The sequence below is a fragment of the Megascapheus bottae genome, unplaced genomic scaffold (assembly GCF_031878675.1).
Source record: "Megascapheus bottae isolate mThoBot1 unplaced genomic scaffold, mThoBot2.hap1 HAP1_SCAFFOLD_166, whole genome shotgun sequence".
NCBI classification, from domain to species: Eukaryota; Metazoa; Chordata; class Mammalia; order Rodentia; family Geomyidae; genus Megascapheus; species Megascapheus bottae.
In genome coordinates this window covers 179,196-190,392 of record NW_028327588.1, presented here as the reverse complement: position 1 = coordinate 190,392, position 11,197 = coordinate 179,196, and the positions used below count along the sequence as shown (strand labels likewise).

The window sequence follows — 11,197 nt, the reverse complement described above, 5'->3', positions numbered from 1 at the left end:
GACTCACGTGGACTGACTCTGGGTGGACTGTGAAAGCAAAGGGAAGGAAATGTGGCTAATCTTTTTCTTCATCCAGATTATCTGTAAGTTCAACTGTGTCACATGTGGGGTTCAGAGCACAAGCTATAACCACAGGACTGCAAACCTGTTTGGTGTTTTCTACAGAAGGCCCATGATTTCTGGAGTGCAGTGATGATTCTCCATCTCCATCAGTCACCAGTTCCACCTGTGGGCTTTTCAGCTGGAGTTCAGGAGAAGCTCTTCTAGGGCGACCCAAACCTAAGAATGGAAATAGGTACAGCATTCTTAGAGTGGACTCTGCAAGTTGAAGTGTCACTCAACTTCCATGAGGCTCTAATGGAGGAAGCTGTAGAATTGGAGTTTGGATTGAACACTGAGGAAATGTAGAGTCTTTCTGATGAGTGCTTATGCCTGAGTCATTTCAAACAGAGAAAAGACATTACCTGGCTGACTCCACCATAAAGGGTATTTTACCAAACTGGGCTAAAGTTAGTGTCAACCAGTACCAAGACAAGGTGAGCTTCCAGCTCACAGACTCTGAGTCAGCCACACCAGGACTTCTTCTTTTTCTTGGTCTCAAAGGTCGCGCATTCCTCCAGCTGATCACAAAGGATGTGTAATTGGAAGAGCAGCTCCGAGGCTGGCATGTGGAACCTCATATAGAGCTTGAATTGTGGCAGGGTGTGGCAGTTCTTGAACTCATAGAAATCACTGTGGTAGTAGTCCATCCACATTGTGAAGATGGAACACACGATGCTGCAGGCACATTGGGGACAAGGAAAGTGAGAGCCTTCTCTCTCCATCCTGAGCCTTCTACCAAAGCCCCTTTCTTTTAGGACTCTGATGCTGTGGCTGTCCTGCAGAGATGTGCACTTGTATGCTGGGAGGAGAGAAGAGGCATCCAAGAACAGGATGATATTTATACCCCACTTCCAGAAGCTTCTGAGAGACAATCCTCTAAAATGCTCAATGTCATAGGCAGTGAGAAGGTTGTTTCCCCACAGGATCTGACTTTCTGCACACAGCCCTAGCTGTAATCCATGAGTGTCCACCCTCCCAATCACAGTCACAACTCTGTTATGTATTTTTTTTGTGGTCATGGGGCTTGAACATAGGACCTGACCACTGTCCTTGGGCTTTTTCCTCAAAGCTAGCACTCTGTCACTTGAGCCATAGCACTATTTCCAGCTTTTTTTTTCTTTCTTGTTTGTGGTACTGACCAATCAACCCAGGTCTTGGTGCATGCTAGCCTAGCACTCTACCACTAGGACAAAACTCAGATGCCCTAAAACTGTGTTATCTAACATCCAGTGAAGTCCCAAACTCAAGACCTGGTGGAAATCACAAGTGATGTGCAAACAAAAAACTTGTGCTTAGATTAGATGTCTCAAAAATACCCAGTATTTTAGGTGGGCATGGTGGCTCATGCCTGGAAGTCTAACTACTCAAGAGGCTGAGATCTGAGGAAGGAAGTTCACAGCCAGCTCAGACATAAAAGACTGTGGGAAACCTCTCCCCAATTAACCACCAGAAAAACCGCAATTAGTGCTGTGATTCCAGGGATAGAGTGCTAGCCTTGAGCTGAAGAGCTCAGTGACACTACCAAGGCCCAGAGTTTAAAATCTCATAACCAATAAAAAAAGTATCCAATTTTACATGACAAATCTTCTATTTCTGTGTAAGTCCACTTACTTCTTTACTTGCTCATCTTCCTCCCAATTATGGTGGATGGATCTGTAACAATGAAAGGAGGGAAGGAGAGAGGAAGTCAACACTGTGGTTTTCAAATGTGGAGCTTTACAACATAAGTACAAGGCTAGCTAAATCCCAGGCAGGAATATAAAACTAGTGAAGTGAGATATGTCTATATAGTTCCATGAAAATTCTGCTAAGAGGCCTCTATGAATCTCTCAAAAAATGACCCAATGGCTCATGCCTCTAATCTTATCCACTCCGTAGGCTGAGATCCGAGGATCACAGTTGGAAGCCAGTCTAGTGAGGAAAAGTCTAAAGCCACTTGTCTTCAATTAGGTGGCAAAAAGCCAGAACTGGACCTATGACTCAAATGGTACATTGCTAATCTTTGAAAACCAAAGGGACAGCACTCAGCCCTGGGTTCAAGCTCAAGTGGAAGCACTGGACCACACACCAAAATGTAAATGCTTTGAGGCTCTAAACTGGGAAAGCTAACATAATCCTTCCCTGACAGCTCAGAAGTGATTCAGCCACCAGCCTTCCTCTGTCTCCAGTACTTCACAGGCCTCCGCCATTGCTACTGAAATCTTATTTCCTACTGGGAAATGGGATTTCCTAGGACCTTACCTAGGTGAGGGCTGCAATTGGGTGCCACTCACTCATGCCTATAATCCAACTTCTCAGTATGCACACTGCTGAGACTCCAGTAGCTTATGAGGGAAATGAAATGGTGTGGTGGCCCAGTCCTAATAAAGTAGTCAGCTTGTGCACTTATGTCATACTAAGCTCACCTGTGAACACCCCAGTGAACCAAACAGGCTCAGAGAGGTGCCAAGTATTCCAAGACTCGACCAGAAGGGGCTGAGCTAGCCTGGATTTGAAGGGGAACACTCACTTTTTCAAGAGAATATCTAGCAACTGCTCTTTGTCCCCCATTGTCTGAAATTGTTCAGGAAATTTCCCACATAAAAGAGATCACCTTTCTGGTAGGCAGGGATCAGCTTTCTCAGCAGCATCTCCAACAGGCCTTCCACAGGATCCATAGGCTACAAGGCTCATTCAAAGTCTGAGCTGACTCACCGTCATACTATGGTGGCAAAAAAATGGATCATTCAAACAGAAATGGGAATACACTTCACACTGAGGAATTGTGATAGATTAGACTGAAAACTCCACAAACTCTCATCTCAGTATAGACACTTGAAACCAACAAGAAGGTTGTAGTGTGTGAGGAAGGTGATGGGGTCAAATAGGTTTCCTCTCAGGAATATACCTCTTCTGAGTTGCCATAGATTTTCCTTGCTTTCTTCCTAGACAAAGGCCTGATATACTGGAATTTTGGGTTGGCACAGATGAAGCATCTATATCTTCAAGTGACGCATCCACATCTTTCATGTCTGAGACCCCAGTCTCCTGAACTTTGGCAACAGCACAACAACATCTTTCTGGATCCTGAGCCACAGTCCAAGTGAGCTGGCTTGACCTGGTTGTCAGTTATAGTGGCTTGGTTACTAGTGTTCCATATTCTGTTCCATTGTGAGGTTGGTAGGGTCACCTCTCAGGGCCCAATGACCAAAGCTCCTTGCTCACCAAAGACCTCCCCAAAGATATACTGGAGTCTGAATCTCCCCTCCAACCTAACAATATACATGTGGATGTAGTAAACAGCACACCTCGTTAGTCCAATCCCAATGTCTTTAACTAGGCCCAGATACCAGCCTGCTCTCAGGCTCAAGGAGCCTTTCTTAGGTAAGATCCAACCATAACTGTGACTATTCCCGTCATCCTGCACAAGCCATTTTTCTTCACAATGCCTTCTCAGTCTCCATTTTGTCCCTTGCACATTTTTTTTGTTTTTGATAGTCCTGGGGCTTGACCTTGGAGCCTGAGCATTGTTCTTGGGCTTTCTTTAGGATATAACTGTCCCAATGAACCACAGCACCACTTCCAACATTAGCTATGCATGTGGTACTGAAGAATCAAACCCAGATCTTTTGGCGTGGTAGCCAAGAGCTCTACCACTAGATCAAACACCCAGGCCATCTTGCACATATTTCTGACATCAATCTACTAGGACGTTGTTTGGTTTCTGTATCCTAATCTATCTTTTTTCCTGATGAACATCTGTGCTGTCATTTGTAAAAAATGCACGTGGGAAAATCACAGAAGTATTGGCAAAATAAAAAAGCATTACACACATAGATAAGTGTTCCTTCTTTGTAGGTGAAAGGATATTTTGATATGATGATGATAACTATTTATAAATACTATATTGGGGTTGGGAGTTTGGCCTAGTGGTAGAGTGCTTGCCTAGCATCCATGAAGATCTGGGTTTGATTCCTCAGTACCACGTAGATAGAAAATCCAGATGTGGCACGGTACTCAAGTGGCATAGGGCTAGACATGAGAAAACCCAAGGAAAGTGCTCAGGCCCTGAGTTCCAGCCACAGGATTGGCAGAAGAAAGAAAAGAAAAGAAAGTGCTTTTTACAAGCTATTCACTCACAGCATTTGCCTCTGAAGTCTTGGTTTCTGCATTTTTTTCCTATTCCTTTCCCTCAATGTAGACAAGAAAAACAGATTTCACAACTTGCCGTACTGTTGTCCAAACTCTGGATATTTATTGAAGATTCAATATTGCCTGAGATACTGTGTGTGTGCATGTGTTTGTATAACTGCCAGTGTGTGCATGCACAGGTGTGTATAGGGTTTAGGGATTACTCTCAGGGCCTATGTGATAACCCTCAGCATCTTTTTCTCACTGGTATCAGACTTTCACTTCTAGCTTATTGCAGCTAATTGGAGTTCAAAAATTCACACAATTTCTTGCCCTGTACATTGAAACTGATTTCTCATATGCCCAGTGCTGGGTTCTCATTCTGTTAATTGTAGGTATAGAGAAGGCTGAGATCTGAGGATTCTGGTTAGAAGCCAGCCCTGGAAAGAAAGTCACTGATAGAAATCTTTATCTTCAGTTAAGCATGAAAAAATAAAGCAAAAGTGGAACTGTGACTCAGTTCCTCTTGTACCAGCCATGAGAAAAATAGTAGTTGGCAGCCCCTGGTCCCTGAGAGGAATCCTTAGTACTGGTTCAAAAAAATAAAGAAAATAATCAAAAAATTAAAACTCACTGAGGACTTCATAAGGATAAAGGTACCTGTGAAATATCTTCTCCTTTCAGATTCCCCCAAGAGCTTATGTCTATCTACATTTTATCAAAGTTTTGTAAAGTTATTTGCACATATTCGATCTCTCTTAAACAGAGATACCCATACTCACAAACACACACACAAACTCACATGCACTATACCACATACCCATTTGTGTCTGGCTATGTACGTATTTATAGTCATATGTATTAATCTGTCTCTCTATACAAATATATAACTGCATAAAGAATATGTATTTAGACAAACAGATAAGCTACATAGATAAATAGGAATCAGGGATTTCAAGATTGTGTGCAAGTCTTCTGAGTGCAACTTATCATTCTATTGTTTGATAAGTTAGAGTCCCTCTAACTTTTGGCCAGCCCTTTGTAGTTTGCTACATTTTTTTGCCAGTCCTGGGGTTTGAACGCTTGGCCTGGGTGCTGTCACTGAGCTTCTTTCACTCAAGGCAAGTGCTCTACCACTTAAACCACAGCACCCCTTCCAGATTTTTTCCAGTAGTTTGTTACAGATAAGAGTCTCATGGAGTTTCTGTCCTGGGCTGGCTTTGAACTGTGGTCCTTGGATCTCAAACTCCTGAGTAGCTATGATGGGAGACTTCAGCCAACAGCCCCTGGTTTCTTTGCTTCTTTTACCCTGCTTTTTTGGCCCCACCACAGCCATGGTATCTACCTTCCTATGTACTCTCCACCTGCCCACAGCCAGGGGTCTGACAGATGTTTTCCACCCACTTATTCATGTCCTCCTCTGTCTTGGCTGATGGTTAAGAAATGAACTCACTTGTCTGGATGCCAAACACAAAGCCATGTGATTATTTCTCAGTCTGGAAGGTCCCATCAGATTTCTAGCCCCACAGAGGTTCAGGTTGATGCTCCTCCAGGGCTTCTTAGATTGTTCTCGTAGTAATCCACAACACCTTTGTCATCACTTGTCTAGCTACTTCATGGACTAAACCAGCATTCCCTCCAGTCTTAGATAAACATACCTCCAGGATATACGAGTGTGGATTAGGTGTGAGGCCTGCAGGTGAATTTGAGCCCCTCTATTTTGGAGGGGATTTCTCCATTCCAGGAAATGGAATGAACATTTAAATCTGCTTTCAGGAGGTGACAATCTCAGGCAGACGTTCTTATCAAATGTGGCACGGCCTACTTCTGCCTTAGGGTTGATGACCCAGCACCACAGACAATGTATTCACCCAGGCCCAATGGGACCCTGAACTTTGAGGTAGGGTTTGGCTTTGGAGGTCATGAGATCTGTCTACAAAGATGAGCCCCCTCCCATGAGGCATAGCGAACAGAGCCAAAGTGCAACCCAGTTAAGCAGCAGATCAAGTTTCCCATCTTCAGTAGTGTATGGTTTGAAAACTGTGCACGGTTAATATTTGAGGTTCTGTTTCAAGCGAGCCCAGAAAGAAAGTCCATGATACTCTCATGAAACCGCCAAGGAAAAGCCAAAAAACACCTGGCATCAAGCTCCAGAATCTGTGCACCTGACCTTTTAGTGGATAACAAGCCCACCCGCATTTCTGTGGCCAAAAGAAATCCAGCATTGACATTTTATCATTCCTGTTATCCAAGTTTGGATGCACTAAGACTGCTTTCAATGGGACACTTAGATCCTACCATTCCCGCGATATTTTGTGAGATTGCTCAATACCTCTCTGTACTTTAGCTTAATGTATTATCATCCATAACCTTCCATGAGACTGTCCTCATGACAAAGAAACATGCAATCTGGCTTTGTATATGTAATAATTGCACAATGAAAACATGGAACACAATACTGTCCTTTAAAATACTGAATGTCTATAACCATGCATGCAGCAGAAAGCAAAAAGAATCACTTTTCACCCGAATTTTACTCTACCAAATACCTACCACATTTCTTACTACATCCGGTTGTCTCTCTCATCCCTGGGATTTTTTTTTGACAGTCCTGGATGTTGAACTTATGGCCTGACCACTGTCCTTGGACTTTTTCAAGGCCAGAATTCTACCACTTGAGCCACTGCACTACTTCAGGCTTTTTCTATGTATGTAGTACTGAGGAATAGAAGGAGATTCCTTGTGCATGCTATGCAAGCACTCTACTACTAGGTCCAACTCCCAGCCCACATCCCTTGGATTTCTATAATCATCTTTTAAGTAGCTACTATTCCTCATTTTTTCCATATTTCTCTTTTTTTGGGGGGGACATGGGGCTTGAACTTGGCCTGGGCCCTGTCCCTGAGCTCTTCAGCTCCAGGCTATTGCCCTACCCTAGGCCTGGGGCTTTTACCTAAGCTCTTCAGCTGAAGGCACTACCTTGGCCAAGCCCCACTGCACATTTTCTAGAGGTTAACTGGGGATAATCTTCTCAGGTCCTTTTGTGTCCGGGCTGGCTTTGAACCTTGATCCTCAGATCTCAGCCTACAGAGTTCCTAGGGTTACAGGTGTGAGCCACTGTGCCCAGCCATGCTTCTAATTTTTTGCACTACTGTAAGTTTAACAAATCTATTTCTTAGTCTTGTTTTGGTACAAAATTCTGAAGGGAGCTGGTTAAAGGAATAATTAGTGGTGGTAGAAAAAATTCATCCTCCTGTTAACTTCACATAGAGAACAGTGAGAAAAGACAGGTTCTTCACCTTATGAACACTGGTGTTTTGTTTAGACTCATTCAGCAGAACAGAAGCACAGGCTAATAGTAAATCACAAGTGACTCATCATCTGTGATTAATTAAGTGTAAAGGAAGCATTGAAGTCATTTGGGACTTACTCATCCAAAACAAAATACTTAAGACTCTTGTCTTTTTTGGCCCACCAGAGAAACCAGAAGTAGAGCTGTGGCTCAAGTGGCAAGCATTAGCATAGACAAAGATGCTTAAGGAGTGCTTATGCTCTGAGTACAAGCTGAACAACTGTGTACACACACACACACACACACACACACTCACACACTATATATATATATATATATCCCCAGAAGTGTGTGTTTACATGTTTTCTAAATGTTTCATACATAATTTGAGGCAAAAGGTGATGAAAATCATTTTCCTACTGTGCTAATTTTGCAATAAACAAGGAGGAGTATCTTCCATCATACCTTCCATTCAAAAATTGAATTTGATATAGTAAGTAATTTGTGCTTTAGTGCATGGACCAACACACAGCAGACTTTACGGGAGCAGTGGAGAAATTGATGCTCTCCGGTCCTTGGCTCAAATTGTGACAGTCTTTCCCCATCTATCACTCCCAAGACCATCGTGGAGATTAGCTGACCTCAGTCTCAATGGGCCAGAACTCTTATTACTGAGTTAATAAAATTAGCTTCACCAACCATTCCCTATTATAAAAGACACAAGTCAACAACTTCACTCTCTTAATTACTTGTAAAGCCTGAAGTGCTAATGCCCATCGTTTGTGTCCAATTCCTCTGGATAATATTAAGGGACTTCACTACTAAACACATGGGAAATGCTCGCTCATTAGTGCCCAAGGCTAAAGACTGGTTTCCCATTATACCTAGCTTACTTCTGCCATGAAGGATTTCTCTGTATACTTCAGAATTTGTTTCTCTCTCTCTCTCTCTCTCTCTCTCTCTCTCTCTCTCTCTCTCTCTCTCTCTCTCTCTCTCTCTCTCTCTCTCTCTCTCTCTGGGTTGAACTCAGGGCCTGAGCTTATTTTGCTCAAGGGTAGCACTCTACCACTTGAGCCACAGTGCTACTTCTGCCTTGCTCTTTTTATGTAGTACTGAGGAATCGAACCCAGGTCTTTATGCTTGCTAGGTAAACACTCTACCACTAAGCCACATTGGTAGCTCTTATAGAGGTTTCTGACAAAGGTTTTCCTGCATTATAATTATTTCTTCGGTGAGTGCTCTTAATACTTGCTGAAGGTTGACTTCTGAAGACTTCCTCTCATGCTTACATATAGAGATTCTATATAAAGAGAGATTCTATATCTAGTTAAATATTTTCCATTGATCAAAGTTGCTCTCCTATATATGTTCTGAAATTTACTGAAGACTGACTTCTGATTAAAAGTCATTGCACATTTGTTATATTCATTACTTTTCTTTTCTTCTATGGGAATCAGGTTTGTGATGAACACAGAGATATGCCTTCCAGGTCAAACTTCCCACATTTGTAATGTTCATGAGGTTTTTTTGTCCTATGTGCATTCTACACTCTGCCATGCCTTCGAGATGGACTTTCTACATTCATTACATTCATACAGTTTCTATCCTGTGTGTGTTGTCTGATGCAATCTCAAGTATGACTTCTTGAAAAACTTTTCCTTTTATTTAAATCATAGGATTCTCTCCAGTATGTGTTTAGTGACACATCCAGAGGTGTGCCTTCTGGGTTAAGGGTTTTATCTTGGGTTCATTCTGTGATGCAAGCTGCTTTTTCTTCCAAAGACTAAAAAATCTTTCCCATTTATTACATTGCTAAGTTTTCTCATGTGTATGAATTCTCTTATGCTTGCTGAGGTGTGAATTCTGCATGAAGGTCTTTCCACATTGGTGGTTTCTGTTATTCCTCCCGAGATATGACTTCCACTTGAAGGTCTTGCCACCATTGTTGCACTCATAGGTGTGTGTATTCTGATGAACACGGAGTTGTGCCTTCCATTTGAAAAACTTTAGAGATTCACTACATTCATATGGTTTCTCTCCTGTGTGAACTGTATTATGTGTGTTGAGATGTGACTTCCTTGTGAAGGACTTTCCACATTTGTCACACTCATAAGGTTTCTCTCCTGTATGTGTATTCTGATGAACATGGAGTTGTGCCTTCCAGTTGAAAGACATTCCACACTCACTACATTCATAAGGTTTGTCTCCTGTGTGAATTATATTATGTGTCATGAGATATGAATTCCGTGTGAAGGACTTTCCACAGTTATCACACCATAAGGTTTCTCTCTGTGTGTGTTCTCTGTTGCAAATTGGAAGACTTCTGTCTGAAAGACTTTCCACATTCACTACGTTCATAAGGTTTCTCTCCTGTGTGAATTGTATTGTGTCTGTTGAGATGTGACTTCTTTGTGAAGGAATTTCCACAATTGTTACATTATAAGGTTTCTCTCCTGTGTCTCTTCTCTGATGCAACGTGAGATATGACTTTTGTCTGAAAGTTTTCCCACATTTATCCCATTGATAAGATTTCTCTTCTCTGTGAGATATCTGATGCCTGCTGAGAGCTGAATTCTGGGCTTAATTTTCTTACATTCCTCATATTTGTAAGGTTTCTCTTCTGTTGGAGATCGAGGTTGGAACGTCAGGTTTGACTTCTCAGAAATTGAATTTTCACACTTAATATACTCATCAGACATCTCAGGAGATTTGCTCTGAGGTATTGTAAGGCATATTTCATTACTGAAAGATTTCTCACATTCAGTACATATACGAGGATTCTCTCCCATGTACGTTTTCGGTCTCAGATATCTGGCTCACAAGGTAGCTCTTAAATCTTTTTTCTCACTTCTCACTGTTTCCATGGTTGACTTTTCCCCAGCTCTGGATATATTTTGCCAGATGTATGGCACAAATTTATCTCGCTTGCTCAAGGGTAGAAATCTACCAGTTTGAGTCCCAGCTCCACTAACATGCATGGGTCTTCATGCATGCTAGGCAATTATTCAACCTCAAGGCCAAACTCCTGCCCCTCCACTAACAGTTTTTGAGGGGTTAAGTGGAGTTAAAGAGTTTCATGGGGACTTTTCTGACATTGCTGGCTTCAAATTAGAATTCTCAGTTTTCTTCTTCCTGGATGCTAAGACTACAGGCATGAAACATGGCACCTAGTACCAGGTTTCCTGGAAAGACCGTCTCCATTAGTGGGAACACAATTTAGAACTTTTGTCAAAGTGCTGATTAGGTATCCTGAAGAATGAGAATAAAATTATCTTAGGTTTTCTTTAGAAAGAAACGATATTTCTCAGGGCCTGGAATCTTACATTTAAATAGCATGGAAAGTTTGATAAATATTCACGTATCTACAAAATAAAAAAGCACTTGATCTTCAAGTTAATTTGACTTTTGCTAACCTAATGACACCAGGGTGCTGTAGGTCTCCAGCATTACATCTCTCTACAGGGTACTCTGAGCATTGTCCAGATCCTGCCACTCTTCCCAGCTGAAATCCACAGCTACATCATCAAATGACACCAGCTTGTGTAATGGAACATGTCCATCAAGTAATTAGCCCTGAGTTATAAGCACACCAATTTTGGAATTTTGTTCTTCTACATGAATGCTTTAGACTTACATAAAATATTGACCTGAATTGCTTAGCGATGGCACCCAGATCCAGAATTCAAGCTCCAT

The 11,197-nt window shown here is 42.1% G+C and overlaps 1 long non-coding RNA gene across 2 annotated transcripts; it reads right to left on the bottom strand.

The window, feature by feature from the left end:
• Nucleotides 1-696: 696 nt before the first annotated feature.
• On the bottom strand, nucleotides 697-2,752 carry LOC150039587 (uncharacterized). Of its 2 annotated transcripts, none has more exons than XR_016534321.1 (3): nucleotides 2,696-2,752; nucleotides 1,714-1,755; nucleotides 697-777 (listed from the first exon to the last, which is right to left on the bottom strand). It is a non-coding gene; the product is annotated as an uncharacterized LOC150039587 (long non-coding RNA). The 2 variants fall into 2 exon arrangements; XR_016534320.1 differs by lacking the exon at nucleotides 2,696-2,752 and adding an exon at nucleotides 2,344-2,397.
• Nucleotides 2,753-11,197: the final 8,445 nt, after the last annotated feature.